The sequence below is a fragment of the Mus caroli genome, unplaced genomic scaffold (assembly GCF_978045245.1).
Source record: "Mus caroli unplaced genomic scaffold, Mus_caroli_1 scaffold_12, whole genome shotgun sequence".
NCBI classification, from domain to species: Eukaryota; Metazoa; Chordata; class Mammalia; order Rodentia; family Muridae; genus Mus; species Mus caroli.
Genome location: NW_028227267.1, coordinates 18,645,831 through 18,659,924, shown reverse-complemented (window position 1 = coordinate 18,659,924; position 14,094 = coordinate 18,645,831). Strand labels below are relative to the sequence as shown.

At 54.4% G+C, this 14,094-nt stretch overlaps 1 protein-coding gene and 1 long non-coding RNA gene across 6 annotated transcripts in view; one reads left to right on the top strand and one right to left on the bottom strand.

The window, feature by feature from the left end:
• The window catches only part of Zmiz1 (zinc finger MIZ-type containing 1), a 207,182-nt gene extending 194,911 nt beyond the window's left edge, over window positions 1–12,271 (bottom strand). Inside the window, exon 1 of one of the 5 annotated variants that reach the window (XM_085828427.1) lies at window positions 12,252–12,271. The gene's annotated coding sequence lies outside the window, so the exon portion shown is untranslated. The other 4 variants (XM_029468727.2, XM_021182703.3, XM_021182704.3 and 1 more) reach the window with 4 other exon arrangements.
• Window positions 10,822–14,094, top strand: part of LOC115029214 (uncharacterized) — a 52,264-nt gene continuing 48,991 nt past the window's right edge. Inside the window, exons 1-2 of the long non-coding RNA XR_003834769.2 lie at window positions 10,822–10,906; window positions 12,358–12,407. This is a non-coding gene — a long non-coding RNA (uncharacterized LOC115029214). The remainder of the gene's footprint in view (window positions 10,907–12,357; window positions 12,408–14,094) is intronic.

The window sequence follows — 14,094 nt, the reverse complement described above, 5'->3', positions numbered from 1 at the left end:
TGAAAGACAAAGCCACCTTCCCAAAAGCACCCAGTACATGATCCTGCTTGCTCAGCAAATGCCAGCCGCCTTCTTCCCCCTGTGCCCCCAAACCATCTGCCTCCCTAGCCACTTCCACATCCCATGACCTGAGGGTACTACTTCCCCATCCAGCCTGATGTCTTCAAGCTGCTCAGATTCAAAGAAAACAAGAAGACCCAGGGCACAGTTTTATTTCAACTTGACCCAAGCTAGAGTCATTTGGGAAGAGGGGCTCTCCATTGAGAAAATCAACTTGTAAATAAGTCTGCAGTGCATTTTCTTAATTAGTGACTGATGTGGGAGGGATGCAGCTGGTTGTGGGTGGGGCCATCACTGGACTGGCGGTCCTGGGTGTATTAAGAAAGTAAGCTAGGCAAGCCCTGAAGAGCAAGGCAGTACACAGCAGTCCTCCGTGGCCCCTCTCCAACAGTTTTAGCCTCCAGGGTGCTGCACCGAGTTCTTCCCCTGAATTTCCTGGAGGGTGAACTACAAGCTATAGGAGGGAATAAATCCTTTCTTCCCCAAGTTGCTTTGGTCATGGTGTTTTATCCTGGCGATAGAAACCCTAACCAAAAGAAAGCCATCTCCTCCAGGAAGTCCATTCTGCTTACTCCGTCCTGCCTTAGATACAGCTGAGGAGGACCCAGGCAATACAATTGTGCTGTGTCAAAAAGAGGAGTGAGTCCCGGGTTCTTCATGGCTCTGGGATGAGAACTGGGCTTCAGCTGGAAGGGACCACTAGGGGAGTAAGGAACAGCCCACTCCTGGAGGTGCACAAGGCCACACACGACACACTATGGGGATGTCATACACAGGACATATATCTGTATGACAGGCATCAGAGGATGTGGCTGCTAAGATACCTCAAGGACTTGGGGACCAAAGGTCCCAGGAATACTAGAAATGGGTATGTGGAGCTTGTGAGTGGTATTGAACAGGCCGTGCAGCCTAGGCACTGCCAGGGGGCAGGCAAAGAGGGAAACTACCCAAGGTATATAGCCTAAAAACTCTAAGGCCTGAAAAGATTCAAACCCTCCACGCAGGCCCACCTCTGCAATAAAGGGACCAGCTGGGCTGACAAGAAACAGCAGAAATTCAAAGTCAGCTCAGGCCAGGTGGGGGCACTGAAGGCTCGCCCTTCAGTAAGGGCGTCCAGCAGAGGCTGAGCTCCACAGCCCATCTTCAAAACAAAACTAGAATTTCCCCCCTGAATTTCAGTTCTTCTCCCAGGATCTGCGACATAGTGAGGTTCTGGGGCCCCGGTGGCCCGTGCACAATGAGTAGAGAGAGACTGAAGGCTAATGAGCAGCCTCCTTTCCCTGCCAGACAGCTAGACCACTTCCCAAAGTCCAGAAAGCCAGAAACATAAGGACTGTGAGCCAGGGAAATGATGTGTTAACCACAGTGGCAGATGGGGGTCACAGCCCTCCTCAAGGCCCTACCCAAAATGCCTCTCTGCACACAAAGCTTGTCCCCCAGAGATGGCCACTTCACTGTATCATGGCAGGCAGCTCTTCTGCAGGCTGAGTGTTCTTGTCATCCACGTTAGGGCTCCCAGCACCAGGGAAAGATGACCCACATAAGCTTGCCTGTTGCCTTCCTTGGAGAAAGAGTTGGGGTACTTCTCCCCACCTAATCCTCCTGAAAGAGCTGCAGACTGAATCTAGACACAGCCCACCCCATGCAGCAGGAGATAGGACTATCTCCCAGGGATACCAGCCTATCCCAGAAGGCCATTCCTATAACTATTCATCCTACATTCCTAGGACCACTCGACCCTGGGCCAGGTAATATGTCGCAGGAGGACTCTTTTGTTAGGGACTTTAGTCGAGTCCCTTTTCTTTCTTCAACCTTGGTTTTCCAACCAGTAAAATGCCAGGCTGGATGAGAAGCAGGCTTCTAAAGACAATGTCCTCTGAAGGTAGAGGTCACACACAGAGCTGGAATGTGGCCAAGAGGAGCTTCAAGACTTGTCCAGCGATTCCTCCTATGGCCAGGAACTCCAGCCTTGTGGGCAAGGGCATTCTTCTGATACTGTTCAAAGATGTCCACACAGAAGTAAGCTGCGGGCTCTCTCTCCAGAAGATGGAGGTTACAGGAATGAGGCCACGAGCTCTCAAGCAAGCTATGTTAACAATTCCAGGGGGCGGGGTATTGTGCCTCCTCATCAACCTGCATCAGGATGCTGTGATATCATCCTAGTTCATAATGGGTGGGTAAGGAAACTGAAGCTCTTAGGGGTCTATGAGTAGCCAAGGGTGCCATTCTCTGTCCCCCTTCACAGATGCTCTGCACAGAGCTTAGCAGGTGTCAAGGCTTGTTCTACTCTGGGTCTTTTCAAATGGACAGAAGCCAAAAGGGAAGTTTTTGGCATCTCTGGCCTTGGTTTGCAGGAGGGAAAACAAGACGCCCAGACAGAAAGCCAGATAGATTGGCTTAGAACATTCTCCAGGGGCACCAGGCCTTTTGGAAGGTTGAGTTAAAATGTCTTTGGGTTATTATTGCCTCTATGAAAGGATAGGTACCCCTGCCATGTTTTAGAAGGCCCTAAAGGCAAGGAATCAGAAAGCTCTGGTTGGTTCTGAGTCAGTTTGACCTTGAGCAATCGGTACACTGGAGTTAAGACTTTGGGAGAGCACCCATGACACTGACTAAGGTTACTGTTCCTTAAACACTTGCCACAAGCCAGACACTGAACACTCCCTAGCTTCTAAACCTATTGGGAGGGCAGTATTTTAGTGATTGTTAGAGCATGAATAACTCATATACAGACGTGGAGGCCAAGGTCAGAGATGTCAAATATAAAAGGTGGAGTTGACAGACTACAGACAGCCAGAAAAAAAATCCTGAAACAGGCTGGAGAGACGTGTGTCTCAGTCCCTGAAGCGCTTGCCGTGTGATTATGAAGACCCAGTTCAATCTCCAGGACCCACATAAAAAGCCAAGTGTTGGGGTGCACTCTTACAGCCCCTGAGCTGGGAGGCAGAGACAGGAGGTTCCCTGAGGTTCACTGGTCAGCTAGTGCAGCCTCATTAGCTAAGGTCCTGAGACACACACACACACACACACTCAGATCATACAGCCATACAGACTCACATACATACCCAACACACACACATACCCACACATATATACATACACTCTTACACTCACACATCCACACGGAGAAGAGTGAGAGCAGGGATGGGGGATTCAGTAAATGATCTGAAGTGTGTAAACAATAGCAACTTCAGTGGTACACAGTCCTCTCCACCTGAACCAGCTGTGATAGCCTGCTGTAGGAAAGCCATCTTGGTGGACCCAGAACCCCTGCCCCTGAACCCCTCTGGGCTTGGACTCTCCCCATGTGCCATCCAAAAAGAAAAACTGAGACTCTGGAAAGAGACTCTTGCACTTCCAAACACCAGGAGAAAAAAAAAATCAAGCCTCCCGAGCTCCTCTGGAGAGCTCCTCTGTGCCTAGGCTGCATGCCCACTGTTGAAATGGTATTTTGAGCCTCTCAACTGACCCAGCTGAGGTCAAAGTCCACCTAGGGTGCAGGGTGAGGGATTGGGCAGGAGCCTTGAGGACAGAGCAAAGTCCAGACAATTGGATCCCGAGCCAGGTCCCTTTTTCCTCCAGCAGCTGTCACCTGGACCTGACACAGGTGACTCTTAGGGTGGAGCCAGCAGGTTCCAACCCTGCTTCCTTGTCCAGAGAGGAACCAACAGCAAACAGACAAGCCACTAGCCATACAAACTCCAAGTCGGCAGGAAGTGGGTTGGGGGACTGGAGGGGAGGACTTGGCGCGGAAGAGCTTGGACTCTCTCAAGAGGACTGTGGTTTGATTTCTCTCACATAAGTAAGTATTCATTCTCAACATATCCCCACACGCACACACGCAAGCGCGTGTACTAGAAGAGGTTTGGAGACTGTCCTTAAAACAAACTCAAGGATCACTTCTACCCTCCCGCAGTCCAGCTGGGCTCCTGAGCTAGGTTACAAACAGCCTTTATTGAGGTGCACTAAAGACTGGCCAACAGTATATGTTCAGTACATGTCTAAAGAACTCATGAACTAACTGTCAGAGTCCAGGTTCTGGGTTTAGTTCAGCTCTGTATACTGCTAGCTTTGAGTGAAGTTTAATTATTGCTTTCTAAGGCTCCATTTTCCTGGGCTAGAAAAAGACAGGCAATCCTAACTCTATAGGAGTTCAAAGCCCAGAAAAGGGGGTTCTGTGGTAGAAGGGGTATTTATTCCTATGACCCACAGCTAAGAATATAGGGTGAGTCTTTTTGGGTTTGGGGGGAGCCTCCAGGCAGGGAAGGGTTCTATAGACCACAGAGGAATCCCTTATTGTGAGCTGTTTCTACTACTCAAGCCAGACACCCCAAAGGAATTTTAGACAAGGAACCATTGAAAGTACAAAAGAGTCCTATTCTGACCATCTCGCCATCAGTGGCCTGGCCATGTTCTAGTCTGCATAGAGTTTGACAAGCATGTGGGGAAAAAAGTGATGGGCAAAAGATTCGAACTCCCCCATGTTTGAGGGCAAGGGACAGAGACAGGCAGAGATGAGGGTGTGTGCACATCTGCATGTGTGCTGGAGGGGAAGAGAGATAGACAGTAGACCCACCAACAGGGGAACAGTCCCGTCCCTCAAACCATGTTTCTGGGGACAGGTGCCTCAGGAAGGTTCATAGCCCTGGAGACTCAAAGCCTGTTCTGATGGTCCCAAGAATAAGCCATTCTAGTTACTGAAGCCCTCCCGTCACTCCATGTCACTCCTCAGCCTCAGCTTCCCCCCTGGCTCTGACAAGGATTTGACCAAGGAGATCTTTGGAAGGACATATCTGTTCTGACAGCTTGCAATGCAGATATGCTATAGAAAAACATTTCCCACCCCCAACACACACCACCACCACTGCTGGCCGCCCAAGAGACCTAGGAAGGCAGTTCCTATCCCCAACCTGCTGTCTAGGGCTAGGGCTGGGCAAAGCAGAGTCTCCACACACCGTCTGTCTTCAACAGCCTGCCACGGCCAAAACCTTGAAGTGGTTACAATTACAGCCAGGCTAACAGGATTAGGGGAGCGTTGAAATCTAAGAAATCTAATTAGCTCAGACACCCCGGCCTCCCCCAGCACAATCCTGTAGTCACCCTGGCAGCTGGGCCTAATGGGAGGGGCAGGCTCTGGGCCTTCAGGGCTACAGTCATTACCTGCACAGGTGTGCCTGGCCAGGACAGGTCAGACTTCCTGGGAAGGTATCCTCTGAGCCTGCCCAGTTACCCACTGCCCACAACCCCAACAGCCAAAGTGGGTATCAAAAAGTGGCAGTCAATTAGTCTCCAGTTGACCAGATGCAAGGGTGGTGGCCATGGGGGAGGGGAGGGAGACTCCAGGGGCCCTACAAGGGTGGCCACCTTACATAGTGTAGGAGACTGACTCAGCCAGAGGAGGGGCAGTTTGAGTCACACTCTGTATCTATAGAAACCATAGCAGCCCAGGGACAATCTTGCTTCCTCCTCCAGGGCCAGGCAGAGCTGAAGCTGGTGCATTCAAATACCTAGGCAGGCAGGCAGCATCTGAGGTTCAGTGTAAGCTCTAGATGGGAGGCGGAGGGGGTGGGGGCAGGGAGAGAATGAACGAACGAACTCCAGTGAAGCTGCTAGTGGCGTAGACCTTGTATAGCCAGATGCAGGGAAGTCTACCTGCAACCCTTCCTGGAAAGAACTGCTGTTTCTGCTCATTCTCTCATTCCACCCCTGGGGTCAGTCCACACAGGATTCTGTGGCACATCCCTGTATAGTTGGGGCTGTTGATCAATACACTGTGATGTGGGGATCTATACGGCCTGGAGTTGAGTCCTGGCTTAGGCACAAGCTCTTGGCCTCTCTCTGAGCTTCAGTTTTCTTTTCTGTTAAATGGAAGTAATTCCATACAGTAGCTGACACTGTTGTTAACGGGATCAAACAAGTTTGGAAAAACGATTCTAGATGGACCATTACCCAGCAAAAGAAGGGGCTATGGCCACACCCTTTCTCACGTACACATGGCAGGCAGCCAGAGGTTGGTGGGTAATTATTTATTTGGACTGGTCTTTCAGCCCTTGCTGGACAAGAGCTCCTAAGAGTATCTTGCATAGTTCTGGGCCTCGTGGGCCACTGTCTTCACTCTGTGGATTCTCATTAAACACATGAATCCCCGACCTGATCCCTACCCTCATTACGCAGCTCCTCCCAGGTTGAACGCCAATTCAAGGGAAGAACGTGTCAAGAGGCCAGCCTAGAGCTGATGGAAGAGAACCCCTGCATCCCTCTCATCGCAATTAGGCTGGAAACAGCCATTGGAAGGGTGTTCCCCACCACCCATGTACACATCATTACGTTATGATATGGTACACACATATCCTACAGGACTCGGACCTCACGGTCATTAAGGGAAAATGAGTCTGTGGTTGGGAGAGGCCAAAGCATTTTAAGCCCAAAAGTTCATCAGGTTTTCCAGAAGGCCTGCAACTCATTCACAGCCGTCCAGTAAGTAGAGATGCTACCCAAAGGTGGTGAGAACCCTATCACAGGACGCAGGCAAGCTGAGGCTGAACAGTCAGCTGTAAGCTATCAGGGAGGTAAGAATAATAGAGCAACCTCTGGAAAAGGATTCCAGCAACCCTTACCCCAATCCGGTCCTAGACGTATTCTGCACAAAAGTGTGAGGAACTTTCAGGATGAAGACTCAAATGTTTGTATCTGCCTCATCCTCAACCATGTAGGATGATAGGAGTTCTGGGCTTGGACCCATTTTACAAATCAGGAGACCGAGGCCCAGCAGAGTGACCTCCTGGCCCACACAGCTAGCAAGCCACAGCCATCTGGTAGGGTTTTCTTTCCCCCTGTCCAGTGTCTATGATAGGTTGGCTGTGTGTTGCCTCCGTGAGGGAGAGCCTAACCTCAGCCTCATGGCTGGAGCTTCCAGGCTTCATGCACCCAGGCAGGCTGGCAACCCCAGCCTCAGGGTATCTTCAGAACAAAGATGCTCCCACCCCCCAACCCCTCAGAGAGGGCTTGGGTAGAGGCCACTGTGTCCTGCTGAGAGGATCCAGTAGTCACCAGGAGAAACTGCAGCCACAGGGTCAGGGTCAGGGGTAATTAGGGCAGCAGCCTTTGTTATCTACACAAAACCCTAGGAATCTCATAAAGATGCAAGAGAGGCAGGGGCCTGGCAAGGACCCACAGGAGCAGCTATGAATGAAAATGTATGGGACCCAGTCACTATCCCAGCAGGCCCTACCATGCTGGTATCATGCCACCATACCCAAAGATGTTTCCCCAAATTCACTCTCTGCTGTACAGATTTCTTACAACGTTTTACCCTAAGACTTGGGTCAAAACTACCCAATGAACCTGGGGCTGAAGCTAGGTATCCAAGCTTCCCCTTGCCCTCAGAGGACATATACAAACTTCAGGTTTGTGAATCTTCTCAGCTGGGTCCTTCCAGCTCCTGATAGGAGTGAACCTATGACAACTATGCCATGTTGGGTCATCTAAACAGTAGCCAGGGATGAAAATGTGGGATTACTGTGACTAGGGAAGTGTTACATGTGTGAGTGTGTACACACACACACACACGGAGGGGGTGTTGGAGCCAAACCCCAGTTTCTAGGTCTTTCTTCATTTGCCCTAGATCCCTCTCCCTGACTTTCCCTTAGAATGAAAAAAATAAAAAAAAAAAGAACATTTTGTCCCCACAAAGAAGCCAGCAGCCGTTTCTGCACAGACAAGGCTATTTATTCAAACTTTTTTTTATAAGTCCAGTCCCCTCTGTGAGACTGTGAGCAGTACTCAGAAAGTCTTACAACCGCAGCTCAAGTCTTGAAGACTCTATAGCTCCTCCCCCAGCCCCAGTTCCAAGTTCCCAAGACTAAACTTCTGATTCATATGAGAAGATGAGGTCTCCTAACCGTGTGACTCGGGGCCAGTGATGCTTCTGTCCTTTGGAGAAAAACAAAACAACCAAAACCCATAAAACTCAGAGGACAACACCATCTCCCTCTAACTGCACTCCTTGCCGCACACGCTCGCTCCTAGGCAGATAGATAGGGCTTTCAATGTGCCTTTTGTTTGATGCTGGCGTCTCCACATCCTCTTCTTGAAGAGGGAAAGGTCAGCACAAGGCTCCCGGGTGTTCACAAGCCCTCTGCCTCGCTCTGGGGCCAGGAATTCCCCCTTCTTTGGACCTCTTAAAAAACCAGTCCGGATAAGAAAGGCCATGAGCTTGCGCCCTCATCTAAACTTCCCAAAAGCTCACAGGCAACTCTTCCACACTCCAGTCACTGCACAAGCATAGAGAGGCAGGCCCCGGAATTCACCAGCAACCAAGTCGCCTGTTTCTCCAGCCCCAGCCACCATCCCTTTATCTGTACCTTCAAAAAAACAATAATAAGCAAAACCAGGCACCTCTGGGAACAGCCTCTGGCCTCCTGCCCTGCCCTGTGTAACCAGCCTGTCCTCACACCCACGAGGGAGGGAGGGAGGAGACTGCACTAGTCAACCCTCTGGTCTACCAGGCCCAGTTCCCAGGTTGCAGCAGAGGCAAACTGTTGCTTAAGAAAACCATTGGCACCAGGAGGCAGCTGGAGCCAATGGCTCTCTATGTAACGCCAAGGCAGGGGCTTCCACAGGCGCAGCTCACAGACCGCCCTTCCAAATCCGGGGGGTTGGTCCCCACTGTCCATGCGCGGGGCTGTCCACCCACGGGGCTCCAAATGTCCCTGGCAGTGCAGAGAGGAGGGAAAGGCTGGCCGAGCGGTGCACTCACCCCGCCAGCCCAGCCGCCAGCCAGCTTCTTGGAGATCTCAGAGAGAACATTTGTTTGGGCTGCCAAGTTAAATCTTCCTCCCTCATGTCAGGGCATTGGAAAAGCAGTCAGGGGAAAGGGGAAGGGGGAGAGCGGGGGAAGGAGCCGCGGGAAGGAGGGCGGGAGAACGCGAGCAAGCAATCCAGGCGGGCAGGCTCAGAGCCCCAGTTACTCTTAGCACTGCCAGCCCAAGAAGCTGCAGTTCCCGGGGGAGACGTTGACCGAGGTCTCGGCATCGAAGCAGAGATCTGGCCGCCGGGCCTTCCAGGGCTCCCGGGTCGGGTGCCGGGATGCCCGGCTCCTTGAGCCCGGGCTGTGGGAGAGGCCCTTCACCCTGCTCCGGGCTGGAGGCACAAGGTGGAACTGTAAGCCAGAGAAAGGAAAAGTTTTCGGCAGGTAGAGGGAAGGGCAGAGTAGCCGCGGCGATCCGCTGTCCCCGGGGGAGGGTGGGGGGCCCAGGCCCGCAATCCTGGCGCGCTCCTGTCCGCTAGCCCTCCCGCCCGGGTTGTTTACATTCCTGGAGTGTCTTTTAAACCGGAGGCTGTGGCCGGCTCCTGGCCTTCTCCCGCGGCTTCGGGGCAGTCTCCCGTGAAAATCTGCTGGCGCACAATGGCCGGGAGAGGAGGCCGCCCCTCTCCCGCGCCCCCACCGCTCCAGGGCGGGGAGCCTGCCCTCTGCACCGCGCCCTCTCCCCGCCTGGCCAGCTTCCTGGACAGATGTCCCCGGCCAGGGGGCGACGCGCTCCCGCAGCCTGCACCGCGACACCGAGGCCGTGCTCCCCACTGTTTTCTCCCTGGCCCTGACGCCAGGAATGTGAAACAAGCTTTCTGAGCTTCCCTCCCACAATCCCGACCGAGCTTCAGCTCCGGCCCGGCCCCTCAATCTCCTCCCGGGTCGGCCTCCCACTCCCCCGGGGCCACCGCCGCCGGAGACAGAGAGGAAGAAAGAACACGGGGAAATTACTTTCGTATTTGCAACGCGCGCGTACACACACACACACAGACACATCTTCCCCTTGGGCTCGCCTCCCGACTGGGGCAGCCCGGGCCAGGCGTTGGCCTGAAAGCCCCCTCGGCTTCCGAAGCCCGAACGAGAAGCCTCGACACATCTCTTCAACGTGCCCTGCTTTAGCCACGCGCCGCGTTTCCCTGGGTTATTCTCCCCCCAAAACAACTTAACCGCGCCCCCATCTCCCATGTACAAAAGTGTGTTCTCCATAGAAATTCGGAGGTACAACTTAACACCACCAACCCTTGCCACCCTAGAATCCAGCGCCTTCCCGGAGGTTCTCCTACGCACACAGGAGCACAACTTCACATCTTTCCAAAAGAGGCAAGGGAGACGCAGCCAGTCCTTCCCGGATCCTCTCCTCCCTCCTCCGAATCCGTATCCCGGCCGGCTCCCGACTGATCGGAGCGACGGCTGGGAGGCGCGCCGGCAGGAGGCGGGCACCGGGTCCGCGCGCACAACCGCACCGGCGCCCCGTACACCCGAAGAACCCCGGGTCCCCGCGCTCATCCGGAGCCGCTCTACACAAGCTGGGCGCTCGCTGGTGGCCAGAGCCTCCGCCCCCGGCGGCCAGAGCAGCGCGCTGAGCCCGCACGGCTGGCTTCTTTCGCCCGGCCAGAGCTAAACCTTTAAGAGGAAAGCCCTAGTATAGTACACGGCGCTCGCACCCCGACGATCCGCCGGGAGCGGGTGGAAACCTTGGTGTTAACGGGCGCTTGGCTCTGTCCCCAAACTTACCGGGCGCTGCGAGCACCACTGCCACCGCTGGAGGACGCGCCGCCGCCACCGCCGTGTAGGGCAGGCTGGAGCCGGGAGGAGCGCAGCGAGAGCGCGGAAATCCACTGGGCTCCGACTCCGGCTCCGGCTCCGGCTCCTCACCGGCCGGGGCTAGGGTCAGCGCGCTGCGCCGACGCTGCTCGCTTGCTCTGCAGCCGGATCGCTGCTCGCCCGGCCGGCAGCTTGCTCTCCCGGGCGCCCGCCGCCGCCGCCGCTCGCTTTTTTAATGTCCACAGACAGTGAAAAGGAACTCGGCGTTAGGGGGTGAGTAAGTGAATCAACTCGCCCGGAGCCGAGCAAGTTGAAGTGTCAGATTACATTGGCTATTCTATTTCCAAAGGGCCCCGCGCCGCCGGCCTCCCGCAAAAGCCGGCACGGAATTACGGCGGGAGCGGAGTGCCGCGCCTCCGGCGCTCAGCTCTGCTTGCCTTGGTTCGCTCTCCATCTGCGCGCTCGCTGCGCTTTCCTTTTCTCTTTTCCTTTCCTTTCCGCCTCTCTCCTTTCCCTTCTTTTCCTCCCTTTCTTCTCAGTTCCCAGGTCTCAGCTCTCTTCCGAACCCTGTTAGGCTCCGCGCCACCCTCACCCTCCTCTGCTGCTTGTTCACTCTCGTCCCTCTTCTCGCCTCCCTTCGCTGCTCTTTAACGCCCCCCTCTCCGCATCCCATAAGTTTGGAGAGGAGAGACCGATGTGCCTAGGAAGGGATCACCTTGGTAGGAGCAAAATTACTTCCAGAAGGCGTAACCCGCTTCCTGCTGGTCCCCTGCAGGAGTGCACTGAGACCTCAGGTGCTGTCAGCTGAGTTGGGGTGACTGGGTTGCTAATGAGACACCGTGTGCGAAGCTTCCATGTAGACTTTGGGATTATTCCTAAAACGGGGTGAGAGAGGGTGAGAGGACCCTAACCTTCACTACCACGGGTGACGCAGGGGAGACTGAAGTGCGCCTCCATTGACATCTTGAGAAAGAGCGAGAGGTGCAGCGGGAACCATAAATCCCCACTACTACTGGAAGTTAAGAGCAAGAACGCCTTAGTGCCTGGTAGGGAGCGCCTGGGGCGCTGAGAGCCGAGCGCTCCCGCTTTGCAGAGGCGGAAATAACCCAATCAAGCTCACAGCCCAGGGCTGGGCTCCACTCCTATAGTGGCGAAGAGCACTCACGAAGCAGTCAGGTGCGCTCACTTGCGGAGGTTCCCCTCGCAGACCGGCCCCCAAGTGTATCCAAGTGCGCACTCCCTTTGGCTCTCGTCCATTACCACTCACACAGAAACTCCTACACAAACGGCACACGGGTTTGCGCCTACCTTACAGCATGACACGCGTACTTCTCATAGCACGCATGACCCCCTCCACACACTTGTACACACACTTTCCATCCCAGTTATGCCCGTGCACCTGGAGTCATACAACTGAACACACAAATATCGTGTACACCACCCCCGGTACGTTTAAAAACAAAACAAAACACGAGGCATTCCCCCGTGCACTACCTCTCACATTCGCGTACACATACCACACATGTTCCCCTTACTCTTTCACATCCCTTCCTCAACCCCACCCGCCTCTCGATTAAAGGTAATATAGTCCTAAAAATAGCAAGCGTCTAGGCTGTACCCGCGCGCGCGCACGCGCTCCCCTTCAGGACAGGCGGGGGAGGCTTGGGTCTGAGCCCGCTAGGGACTCCAGGTGTGGCGATAACTCCGTGCTCCGTGTTTTGCAGGCAGCCACGGTGTCGGAGGCGAGGCGAGGAAGGGAGCTGGAATAACAAAGGCAAGTTGGGAAGAGCGCAAGGGGGCGCAGCCCTGGCTGGGCCGCGGGGGGAGCCCTGCACTGCCGGGTCGTCGGAGGCTGCTTGGCCGCCAGCCGGGGGAACCGGAGGTGGGGAGGAAAAGTGGGGGGAGAGGGGCGGAGCCGCCGCGTGACGTCAGAGAACAATGACACCGCTGGGGGCGGGTTCGGGCAGGCAGCCCGGGCGGGGGTCTTTCTCAGGACCCGGGGCGGGCGGATGAAGTCTTGGCCTCGCCAAGGCGGCAGTTTGATTGACGAGGTCCGCAGGGGAGCGCAGACGTGCCACGCAGACTCGCGAGTCCTGAGCCTCCTGGGTGGTGATCATAGCGCCCCGCAGGCCAACAGGGGAGCCGGCCGGACAGCTCCCCCCATCACAGACCCCCCAGTTTAGAATATCCTTCAGAGGGCTGGCTGATCTGACCTCGGCTTGAACTCCTTCAGGGCCAGAGAGATCACTCCTTCCATCACCAAGACAAGAAGGCAAAATGCGTTTGCTCGCTTTGAATCCATTCTCAAAGCTGTGACTGTCTGGCAGCCGAGAACTCAGCCTGGAATTCCTGAGGGTAGACTGCAGCTCCGGTCCACAGGGACATTGGGCAAGGGTATCTGGGTGCGGGGAAGCTACCTTTCTGGAGGCAAATTCTGACTCCTGCTGCTATCGGGTGCGAGTGGGGGTGGGGTGGGGGCGGTGCACATTTCTGGCCTCAGTCCTCGGACCTGTCACAAGAGATGAACTGTTAGCAACTTTCTCCACCACCCACCCACAGGTGGCAGCTGAGTATCCCCGGGGAAAGTGGGTGGCATGAAATCACTTCCAGACCTCTAGGGACACTGGAATGGCCTGGTCCCAGTACATTTACAACAAGAAGAAGAATACCTCCCCCGACTCCACCCCAGCTTGTGGATGGCCCAGGTTGGGGAGGGCAGTCTGAGAAATCCTGGAAAGCTGGACTTGAAAGATGAGAAATCAGTTTGCTGAAGGAGCCACAGGCATCCTGCCCTCGGGCACAACATTGGCACACCCAGGAGGCCACCACCGTCCTCAGCACCAAAGCCCCTGTCAGCTTCAAGATGCAAGAATAGATCCAAACAACACCAGGGCCAGTTCCCGTCCCCTTGATGACCACCAAGTCAGGGCACTCAGCTCTGTGGGTCTTTCTCCAAATCTGTAAGTAACCTGAGCTCGTCACCTCTAAGAAGTGGAGAAATTGGTGACTTCCGGTAACAGTCATGTTCAAAAGCTCCTGCCCAGAAGAAGGCCTGTCGCATTCCCTTTCTTAAAAAATTACATTTCGTGCATTTATTTATTTGAGGGGAGGGACACACATGAAGATCAGAGGACAACTTTGGGGAATCATTTCTCTCTTTCCACCAATGTAGGTCCTAGGGATTGAACTTGGATCTTCAGTCTTGATAGCGTGTACCAATGATGAGCCATCTTGCTGGTACCCAACCCCTTATTTCTAGCCTACATGTACACCTGGCAATCCAGAAGTAGCTGCAGAGGCTGGAGGAGTCTAGCAGGACAGAGCCCATGTTGCTTTCAGCCTTCCCCGCCCACTGAGCATGACAGCTTGAGGGCAGTAAATCTAAGAACTCACACCCAGGCCTCTTCTGAGAGCCCACACCTGAAGCACTGGGATTCCCAGGCCCTCCTTATCTCTGTTTC